Source organism: Paramisgurnus dabryanus, chromosome 2 (assembly GCF_030506205.2).
Source record: "Paramisgurnus dabryanus chromosome 2, PD_genome_1.1, whole genome shotgun sequence".
Lineage (NCBI taxonomy): Eukaryota > Metazoa > Chordata > Actinopteri > Cypriniformes > Cobitidae > Paramisgurnus > Paramisgurnus dabryanus.
The window spans coordinates 58,854,716-58,867,135 of NC_133338.1; positions in this window are offsets into that span (position 1 = coordinate 58,854,716).

Here is a 12,420-nt window from a genome sequence, read left to right on the forward strand (position 1 = left end):
GGTGCCCTTCCTCTGTCGTTTTTATTGTTTTAGACTGTTGTCTGAGGTCTACTCATGACGTTTGCATGGTTTTTACATCCAAAAACATCAAAAGCAATAAGTAATAGGCCATTTTGTACCCTGATTTTGAGGCTGGTTAGAGAAATGATCCGTTTTAATGGGCGGGCTGCATTGACGACTTGGAAGTAAACGCCCACTGCTATGATTGGATAACAGTTTTTCGTTCAAACTAACTTTCAATTTAATCTCATGTGTAATCAGTTTAATGTTAAGTGAGTGTCTTAAGACACAGTGTCTTTCTTACACACATAATCATAAACCCTTTTGACACACACACGCCTGTCTTTTATCGTCAGTTTAATGTTAAGTGAGTGTCTTAAGACACAGTGGCTGCGTCCCAAACAGCATACTTCCATACTATTTAATAGGCAAAAAGCACTACTTCTCGTACTCTTTGCCTACTATATAGTATGGAAGTAGGCGGTTTGGGACGCAGCGAGTGTCTTTCTTACACACATTATCATAAACCCTTTTGACACACACACGCGTGTCTTTTATCGTAAACCCACGCACAAAACACACACACACACACACACACACACACACACACACACACACACACACACACACACACACACACACACAAGCGTCTTTTACATAAACCCTTTGACGCGCGTGTAACGAAAGCACAAACTTTTATTACATTCGATGCGTGTGCATCATGAATTCGCGTGAATTGCGTCCCTCTGAAGAGAAATCCTGGCCGCAACTGATAACACATAGTACTAAAGTGTTTTAGTTTTACTCACACAAACACGCGTGTCTTTTATCATAAACCCTTTCAAAGCGTGTGCAGCATGAATTCGCGTCCCTCGGAAGAGAAAACACCAGCCGCCACAGTGACACATAAGACTTTACTCACATAAGCTGCGCCATTCTGTCCGGATCCAATATTGATAGAGGAGCATTGCTTTTTAATCGCAGTCTCTCTTCAAATCCAGCGTTCTTCTGAACATCCAAACATGTAGCAACTGTTATGATTCCCTCGTTTAATAGAAATGATGTCTCGACGAAAAACAATGGCCCGAATATGGCACGATTGACGTTTAGCCATCCTTGCTGTAACTTGTTATGAAAACTAACTCAACTAGTGCTGTGTTCAAAATATCGATACGACGATACATCGTCATGGACGCCTGACGATGCGTGCATCGATACAGCACCTTCCGTATCGATTCGGATGCACTTTTGAAAGTAACGTGACGAATCGCTGTTGATCCGTGATCCATATGGATCACTTTGCGTGTCTGTCTCGCTGGCGCACGTGTCTGCATAGTGAGCCGTACTCCCTCCCTCCCTCCTCTCTCTCTCTCTCTCTCTCTCTCTCTCTCTCTCTCTCTCTCTCTCTCTCTCTCTCTCTCTCTCTGTGTGTGTGTGTGCGCGTGCACGAGGATTGCAGAGTGGTTTGGCGTGAGTGAGAGCGATCTTGAGTGAGTTTCTATTTTCTTATTTCCTAAATCTTTATATGCTTTAAGTCAGATAAAAGGCATTTCGTTTGTGAGTGTTGTAAAGCGTTTAGCTGACTTTTAGTCGGCGTTCTCCGAGTAATGGAGACAAACGCGGGAGACTTTACAAGTATGTCTGTTAGAAATGGGTGCAAATGTATACCTGAACCCGCTGTTACGGTGGAAGAGTGTTTATTAGCCGTAAGCGCTGTGATCGGTGGGGCAAACATAAGTTCGGCATCTCGAATGAATAAGGCTGTTGTGTTTTTTCTAAAGGAAGTTCATATGGTGGACACTTTGATTGAGAATGGTTTAATAGTAAATGATGCATTTTTGCCCGTTCTGCCCCTGTCAAGCCCAACTAAAAAAGTTGTTCTCTCAAATGTGCCGCCGTTTGTACGGAATGAAAAATTAGAAGAAATACTTCTAAGACATGGTAGGCTAATGAGTCCCATTAAAATGATTCCACTTGGCTGTAAAAATGCTGAACTTAAACATGTAATGTCGTTTAGACGACAGGTGATTATGATTTTGAATTCACAGACTGAAGCTCTGAACTTCTTATTGACGGTAAAGATTATACGATTTTTATTAGTTCTGAGACAATGAGATGCTTCACATGTGGAGGTTTTGGGCATGTTCGTCAGACTTGTCCTAATAAAAACAGAGTGAATGGAAATAGCGTAGCTGCCGCTGCTAATGCAGAGAACAACGGGCAGATACGCGGTAATGAATTAAATACGGCTGCGGTGTCGTCAGACCCGTCTGCTGTTGAAAACGCTGAATTGAATACCTCACGTGAAGACAGTGATGTGGCAGGCAGCTCAAAAAATGACTCTGGTGTGTCAGTTGATGAGACCGCTGCTAGCAGTGTCAAAAACAGGTTTTCACAGTCAGTGCCGGGCCCTAGTGGAGTACAGGCAGATAGTGATCGCAATTCTCATAATGAGATACAGCAAACACAGCTTCCCAATATCACAGAAGATACTGAGGAGCCAATAGGTACTAATTTCTCATTGGTACTAATTCTACTCTCTCCAAGTCAAGCAGTTTTTCTTTACCTATTGACGGTTCCTCTATTTCTCCTTCTCACCAGATTAGGAACTTGGGGGTTATCTTTGACAGCACCCTTTCATTTGAAGCCCATATTAATAATATAACCAGGTCTTGTTATTTCCATCTCCGCAATATCACTCGTCTCCGGCCATTTCTCACTTCACATAGCTCTTCTATTCTTGTTCATTCGCTTGTAACTTCTCGTATTGATTACTGTAATTCTTTATTATTTGGTTTACCACACAAATCTCTTCGTAAACTTCAGTTGATTCAGAATTCTGCAGCTCGCATCATAACCCGGACCTCACTTACTCAACATATTACCCCATCACTCCAACAATTACACTGGCTTCCAATCAAATTCCGAATTGAATTTAAAATTCTCCTCCTCACGTACAAATCGCTTCATAGCCTCGCTCCACCTTACCTTTCCGACCTTCTGCAGCCCCACACCCCCTCTCGAACTCTGCGCTCCTCTTCATTGGGTTTCCTTCATACTCCTTCTGCTCGCCTAACCACCATGGGCCATAGGGCCTTTAGCCGTGTTTCTCCTCGTCTTTGGAATTCTCTCCCAGCTAACATCCGTATATCAGATTCATTAGACCAATTCAAAGTTAAACTTAAAACTCATTTATTTAGACTTGCTTATCTTTCTTGATTACTTTGTACACTCAAGTCTAGTATTTTTATTTTTATTTTTTATTTTTATTGATATTTTTGTTTGTTGGTACTTCTGATATTATTGTTACTGTTGCTTGTGTTGTACGGTGACCTTGAGTGGTTTGAAAGGCGCCTTAAATAAAATGCATTATTATTATTATTATTAATAGAAGTTGAAAGCTCTCAAGATGTAAGTGTTGATCCACAAACTGAGGAATCTGATAATGATTATGAGGATACTGAGAGCATTGTAGATGAGAATAATGAGACTGGTGCTAGTGTACAGGTGCAGACTACTGGTGATGAGAGTAAGTCAAAACTTTACTCACTTAAACAAATTAATGATTTTTTGGATTGTACTAAAGGCCTTCGCAAGCCTAAAATTGAGAGTTTTTTTCCTGATCTTAGTTTGTTTTTGGCATCTGGCACAACAGTAATGAGAAAAGCTTCATTTGATGAACTTGATAAACCAAAAAGATACCGTCTTAAGAAATTCTGTGTAACGTGAGAAGTTCTCTGCATTCACGCGGTAAAAAATGAATATAGTACCATTAGAATTAATTTATTTTTGTTTTGTATTGATCCTTGTTATTTATAGCACCATGGCACCTTTGTTTTTTGGCTCTTTAAATATAAATGGATGCCGTGATGCTGTGAAAAGAACATCTCTTTTTGATTATATTACTTTGAAGAATAGTAGTGTTATGTTTTTACAAGAAACTCACACGGATGTTAATAATCAATTCCAGTGGCAGAGTGAGTGGAATGGGCAGACAATCCTAAGTCATGGTTCTAGTAATAGTGCAGGAGTTGCTATTCTTCTTGCAGTTGAATTTAAGGAACAAAATGCTAGTGTCTTTGATCTCATTCCAGGCAGAATGCTAAGAGTAGATGTCACTCTGCGTGGTCTTGATTTCTCTTTTTTTAATGTATATGCCCCTAATATTGGGACAGAGCGCACTTTTTTCTTTGATAAACTTAATACAGCTTTGGGCAATGTCCAACAGGGCAGAATTATTGTCTTGGCTGGTGATTTTAATTGTACGCTAGATCATACATTGGATAGGAATCATGAGGAACCCCATAGTTCGTCAGCAAATGTTTTAAGAAAAGTGATTATTTATCATGATTTTGTGGATGTTTGGAGGGAAGACTTTCCTAATATCAAACAATATACATGGATCAAAGTTAATTCTAACATGGTCTCTGCAGCAAGGCTTGATAGAATTTACGTACAAAGAAGTGTTAGAGAAAAGTTTTTTAAGTGCTGTATTACACCGACCCCTTTGTCAGATCATCACTACACATCTGTTAATGTCACTTCATCACAGAGCACTTTTAAATGTCCCTATTGGCGTTTTTCTAATAGGCTGTTGCAAGATCACAACTTTGTGCACTCTTTTACACTGTTTTGGGAGATGTTGAGAGAGAGAAAAGCCCAGTATAAGTCTCATAGCCAGTGGTGGGATATAAGTAAAGTGCAAGTGAAACTTTTTTGCTTGAAGTACTCTGCACATAACAAATCTGTTCTTGAAAACAAAATGAGACAACTTGAACAAGAAATTTTGCAGTTGAAAATCGAAGAGCATGATGAGAATATTGCTGGTGATCTAGAAATAAGGAAAACACTTATTCAGAACTTACTAGAAGAGAGAGCTAAAGAGACCCTAATTCGTGCAAGGTTTACACGTTTCAACTGTATGGACGCTCCAACATCATTCTTTTTTAATTTGGAGAAGAAAGTTGTTAACAGAAAAACTTTAAGTCGTCTGAAACTTCCAGAAGGGGGTGAAACAATTGATGAACATGAAATAGCTACTCATGCGCTACGTTTTTATGAACATCTTTACACAGCAGAACCCTGCGATGAAGAAATATCAGAAAAACTGCTTCAGGATTTACCTCAGTTGACAAGAAATGATAAGCGTTCACTTGATAAACCATTGCGAATGGACGAATTGACTACGGCGATTAAAGATTTGTCTTCAGGCAAGGCCCCTGGCTTGGATGGCTTAACTACCGAATTTTATAGGAAGTTTTGGCCAGTTATTGGCGATGACCTGTTCTTAGTTTTTTTGGAGTGTCTTAAGAGAGGTAATCTTCCTGTCAGTTTACGGAGAGCAGTGATTACTTTGCTACCCAAGAAGGGTGATCTTGCGGACATTAAAAATTGGCGCCCCGTCTCTCTGCTCGGTGTAGACTACAAGATACTGTCCAAAGCATTAACCAATAGATTGAAGCTCTACATATCAACAATTATCCATCCTGATCAGTCATATTGCATCCCAAAACGAACTACATTTGATAATCTGTTTTTAGTTCGTGACTTGATTGCATATGCTAAAGAAAATAAGTTGAATGTGGGATTTTTATCTTTGGACCAGGAAAAAGCCTTCGATCGAGTGGATCATGGGTTTCTTTTTCAATGTTTCGAAGCCTTTGGATTTGGATCCTCATTTGTTTCCTATCTTAAATTGTTGTACACGGATATATATAGTGTTTTAAAAATTAATAGCTCGCTCACAAGACCTTTTGCGGTAAGCAGAGGCATACGGCAAGGATGCAGTATGTCAGGCATTTTATATGCTATTGTCATTGAACCTTTGCTAACTGCACTGAGACAACACCTTCATGGGATTTCTATAGTGGAGCCTTTCTCCTCAGAGACTGTTACCACCAAACTCAGTGCTTACGCAGATGATGTCACTGTAATAATCAGATCAGATGATGATGTACACAATTTAGAAGCAGCTCTTAAGATGTATCAAAAAGCTTCCTCAGCCAGAATCAACTGGGCTAAAAGCGCTTCCTTCTTATTAGGCCAATGGGAGGTAGAAGGCATTCCAAAGCTTCCTCAGCACTGCCCTTGGAGTTCGGAGGGGTTTAAAGTGCTGGGGGTTTTTCTCGGTACAGAACAATATATGGAGAAAAACTGGGAAGGCTTATTTGAAATGGTGGCTGGTCGTTTGAATAGATGGAGATGGACTCTCCCTCAATTGTCTTATAGAGGGAGGGTCCTTGTTGTTAATAATCTTGCAGCATCTATGCTATGGCATCGTTTGACTGTTATAAATCCCCCAAAGGATTTTTTACAAAGGCTACAAAAGGTGTTTGTTGACTTCTTTTGGGATGGCTTCCATTGGTTGCCTTCTGGAATTTTATACTTGCCGGTAAATGAAGGAGGGCAAGGACTGATCGAACTGTCAGCCAAAGTGAGAGCCATGAGATTAAAATCTGCACAGAGACTGCTTTATTCCATGGATTTTATTCCGTGGGTGTCTTTTGGGCTAGCCTTGTTAAGATCTTTGTTTGGGGTTGGGCTTGATAAACAGTTATTTTTGATGTCATCCTTTAACAAAAATGTTATATCTGGTGGTAATTTTTATGCCTCTGTTTTAAATGCCTGGAATGTGTTTAAGTTGTCTAGGTCTGAAAATGATCATTATGGCTTAGACGAACCCTTATTTTTTAACCCCTTTCTAGGAAATATTTGCATGTCTAATTACATAGTAAAGATGTGCATGAAAAAAGGTCTCACTAAAGTGGGACATTTGACTAACCCAGCCACAAATGAATGGAGATCAGTAAAAGAAATTTCTAGTCAAGTTGAAATGAGATCTGTGAGGGTGGTGGAGCAGTTGATTTTTGGTCTAAAAGCTGCTCTTCCTCCTCCTCTCTTTCAGTTGGTCAATAATTCTTTGGAGAGTGAGCCTGTACAGGTAGCCTTTCCTGAGTTAACTGTATCACCTGAAGTTTGTCCCGAAGTGTTTCAGGAAGGAAAGTTGTTGAATTTTGAAAGACTTAAATGTCTACCTTTTCAAACAGCAGACAAGAAAAGTATTTACCAAGTCTGTGTAAAAACAGCATACTTTAATGATTTATGTGACAGACGGGAGACTAAATGGAGAGAAAGACTGTCAGTTGTTGATAATATTTCTCCTTCCTGGAGGCTTTTTTACAAAAGCCCCCTTCCAAAACGCTCAGGTGATTTACAGTGGAGAATATTACACTGTGTGTTAGCCACTAATGTTTTTGTCTCAAAATTCAACTCAACTGTATTGCCTTTTTGTAATTTTTGCAATGGGCCTGATACCGTGTTCCATGTTTTTAATGATTGTCCACGGTTAGAGCCACTTTTTGCATTGTTGGAAGGGATCTTGGTAGGGTTGGGCTTTGTTTTTAACAAAATGATTTTTATTTATGGATACAAGTATTCCAAAGCAAACAAAGAGCGTTGTACTTTTGCCAATTTCATAATTGGTCAGGCAAAATTGGCTATTTGGAAGACTTGTAGGCTTTCTAATGAAGGACGAACAGTTAATGTTTTGAAAATGTTCAAAGCATTGGTTGAATCGCGAATAAGGGTAGAATACTTATTTTTTAAAACTACAGACAATATGGTTGAATTTACATATAAATGGTGTGCAAATAGTGGCTTGTTTGCAGTTGGTGATGGTGATTCTTTGATATTTGTTTGGTAATTTTTTGTGAGCAATTTTTGTATTACCGTGTAGAATGTGTAATTTAACTGATTAAAGATATATTTAAACCTCTCTCTCTCTCTCTCTCTCTCTCTCTCTCTCTCTCTCTCTCTCTCTCTCTCTCTCTCTCTCGTGTGTATTTAAAATCAACGAGTTCAGTATGAAAGCGCAGATATCTTAGCCTATACTACTGCAAAGGGTTTTATTAGCCACTCTCTTATAAAACAGAACTAACGCATTTGAGAAGAAACACGACAAAGATTTGCATGTGAAAAGTGTATGTCTAGAGAAGAGATACAGAGCTACTTCAAACTATAGCTGTCATATTAATAATCTGATTTCTACTAAATAGTATTAACTCTGACTGCATGTTTATAGATATATTCATTTATATAGAATAATTAAATGAGAGACAAATATATGCCTAGAGTAAGGCACTATATCTTTTGTAAAACTGCTTTCAAAAAAAACATAAGTACTAACTTTTTTTAAAAGATTTTAAGCATTTCTATGTTACCCCAAAAGCTAATAAATGAATGGCAAAAACACAACTGTTACAATACTGCTTATTCAATGTACAATAAACAGATAATAATAATAATAATGTTACTAAATTCTGAACAAAAAATGTAATTCAAAATAGTCTTGTATCGTGATGCGCATCGTATCGGACCCTTGTATCGGGATACGTATCGTATCGGGAAATTGTTGGCGATACACAGCCCTAAACTCAACTACACGTAATATGTGGGCGCGGTCTCAAGTTAAGAGCTCATGAAAAGTAATGACCTTGATCAGTTCCACGTCACACTGATAAGCTTTTCAAACTGACCTGATTTCTCCGCTTATTTCTTTTCAGTGGCTAGAGCTGACAGAGGAGGTGGAAGTTAATTTTCACATTCACGACACAACACAAACACATATGGATCTAACACATATCAAAAATACAAGTAAAAACGGTTTTATGTGGAAGGGCCTCTTTAATTGGTTTAGGAAACACTCCGATGACTACTTTCGTTTTGAGATGGCAGCGGTATCTGCAAGTAAGTGTCACGTGACGGTCCATAGATGCAAGGAAAATTGTCTCGTCGGCTGTTTTCACATCAAAATGAAACGAAACTTCAAGAAGAAACTCGGTGTCCTCAATTGTATCTATGGCCATGATGCCAGAGATCGTTATTTGGATAAACTGTAATTTAAACAGAACAATGAACTGACAACATTAATTTGGACTGCTGCCTCCAACCTAATATTTTGATAAAGTAAACAATCTTCTTTATGGTGCTGAAGCCCACGAACATTTCACCAGTTCAATTGAAATGCAAAAAATGCTTTCTGTACATGTTTGCTCTAGCATGCAATGTTACAAAGGTGCAAATACAACGTGTTATTTATAATACTCTCTTAAATATTACTGTTGCACACGTATTATAAAATGTACTGTCAGTTTCCTACATATAGTGCTTAAAATATATTCAGTTTTAGATTATTGCAGATAAATGTAGTTTGCTCTTTTGTATGAAGTTGTCGCCATATGATTTTAACGTCTCAAGCATTAAATCTTAACTTACCCTACCCTGTGTTTGTTTTCCATAGTGAAGTGAAGACAATAACCAAGTGTTTTTACTCCAAATCAGAGGTTAGGGTTCACTGTGAAAAGATCCAACTGCAAAATGTTTTCCCCAAGGTAATAAAGTTTTTATGTCTTGCTTTGTGTATACTCCCTAAAACAGTACTGCTTTTTAAATTAAATGAGTCAACAAACATTTATACATGCTGCTGTGCATGCTGGGAACTTTAAAACCCTTGTCTGATGTAAAAAGAATATTAACTTAAGTCCAGTTAACAAAAAAATCTTAATGACTAATCTTATTCAGTAGCCTATACACAAAATAATACATTTACTATTCATATTTTTATGACTCTATTACATTATAGTCATACAGTACAGTATATAAACCTAAAACAACAAGGCTGAATGAAAGCTTAAGTAAAAATAGTAATGAAATTGAGAGACTTGGGACAATATTCGTAAAGTACTTGGGTAAACTATTTTAAACTTAAATATTGAAAACTTAATAATGTTCTTAAATTAAAAAAACACTTTGTTAAATTAGATAAACAAAATTTTGATACATATTAGTGTATTATTATCATTCCTACAGTGATCACATTATGAAGGGCTGCTTTGACTATCAGGGCCCTATCTTGCACCCAGCGCAATTTACTTTGTCAGTGACGCATGTATCATTCGTATTTTGCACCGGCGCACAGCGGGTTTTTCCCTCCACAGACGCACGTCGGCAAACTAGGGAATGAACTTGCGCTTCCTGGGCGGTTCAGCCCAAAAAAAGAGGCGTGTTCCGGCGCAAACCATCCCTGATGCTATTTTGCAGTTTCAAAAAACAATTGCGCCACTGACCAGAAAAAAAAGTTTAAAGTCAGTGGCGAGTTGCGCGTTGTTCATTATGCTATTTTAAGGGCGCATGCTTGACCATAATGTATAGCGTGCACAACGCGCACACACTTTGCTTATCTAATCTACACAGATGCAACAGTTATTTTTGCAAATCATAAATTTTTACAATAAAAATATTAATACACGAGATAAGGGGAATCATAGTGGTGAGCATTGTGGTAATAGTTTTTATTTATTGTGTGGCTGCGTTAAAAAATTCTCATGAAAATAACGATTAAAATATTTTCATACGTTTGTTGTGTGGCTGTATTACATTTATTTTATGTAAATAATAATTACAATTTTTTTGTAAGAAACCTTAATGTATATGAACTTGATTTGTAAGAGTACTTTGGGGTTGGACCTTGCTTGCGTTTTTGGGTCCGATTTCAAAGCCCCCAAACCCTTTCAGCGGTGAGGGTGGACGCAGCGATGACTTCTGCTGGCGTCAGGTCCTGTGTAGAGGCAGATCCACCTCTCGTTACACGGCGTGCCCAATTTATGTTGGCATCTCCTGACATCATTGTAGCGCTTGGCGCAACGATGGGGATGCCAGCTGATGAGACTGTGGCTATTTCCTCTCACGCCTGTTTAACCTACGCTGATTTGGGCGGGTTTCTCCTATCCCCATACAAAACAACTTCTCTGTCTGACTGCTCTTACAAGAACGTGGGTCTCCTCGGCTGTAAACCGCTCCTGGCGTAATAATAGCAACCCGCCATGGAACTTGCGCCCTTGCGTTTAAAGGGAATGTTAGATAGCGTTCTGATTGGTTTATTTGACGTTACGCCAAACCACACCTATGAATAATGAACCTACTTCAGACAAACCCCTTAATGATTTGCGCCGGGCGCAAGAGTTATTTCTCCCGCCGGGAAAATAGCGACAGCGCCAAAGATCCGCCCACAAAGTCACTTGCGCTTTGCGCTTCGCACTTGCGTTTCAGATCGTTAAAATAGGGTGTTTGCATTATGTCAGTCTTTTAAAAGGAGGATCAATTTCGATCAGTTAAGGGCATTTACTCAAACAATAACTCAAACATTTACCAGCAACATCAACAAGCGAATGTCTGTGGTCAAAAACTTACAAGTGGGGTCTATCAATACCAGGTGTCATTTTTGAACAAATGTAAAACGACTTCAGTATAATTTAACTTTGAACAGAAGTAGCGCATTATTACTCTTGACCTTGACATCTGGGATGAAAGTAACACACAGGTGAGTCAAAAGTAACACAACAGAACAAGATAGATTTTAGTGTTACACTTGTTTTTATTAAATATACCTGACTATGACCTTGTTAATATGTAACTGCCATATATTGTCATTTATCTTTGCCAAATTATAAAATTATATTTTTCATTTTAAATTTCTTTTTTTATCAAATGTTTCAAAAGCCAACAGTAAAAACTTAAATTGTTGAGAATGTTTTATTTTAACACTATGAATGAACACTATGAAAATTAAATGAAATTTAATTAGAATTATATACATTTTCAACATAATGCAACAGTATTAGCAGAGTGATAGGAACTCTTGACAGTTAAAATCAATTTACTTTTATTTTGAAAACTCTGAGAAGTCAAACTTTAGGATGTGTTAGAGCACTAAATAATCTGTAGATTGATCAGTACTGTAACACTGCGTTATAGGAAAAAATGACTGCTTTTGAAATTTACTTAACAGCTTTCTGGACCTCACATGAGAAACGATAATGAAACAACTCAATATTTGTCAGCTCTGTCAAGGGTTGTGTGCTAAAGACGCTGTCATAGTTTGGAATGCAAATAAAGTCAGAGCTCTGAAAAAAATCACATTGTTACTTTCGTCCCGTGTTACTTTTGTCCCGGTTCTTCCCTATTGATATTAAAAGATCCTAAAGGAAAATAGCATTCCAACAAGCATGTTGCCGAGCCCATATATCCTAAGCAATAAGTGCATTGTCAATATCCAGATATGCTTTGAACAAAAAGTGTGTTGCTGAAACACATATTATTACATATTATTACCTCCTGACTTTTGTAATTCTGTATTTTCTATATCCAATCAAGGGAACAACGTAAAACATTTTTTAATAATACTTTATTTAGAACAGAACAGTAAATTACAGCTTGATTTATTTATTTAAACTGCTTATTGCATTAACACACACCTAAAAGAAAATTATTATATATTACTATATTTATATATATGTATATATATATTATATATATATGTGTATATGTCACTATATAAATTAACATTTTACAGAATTACAACAT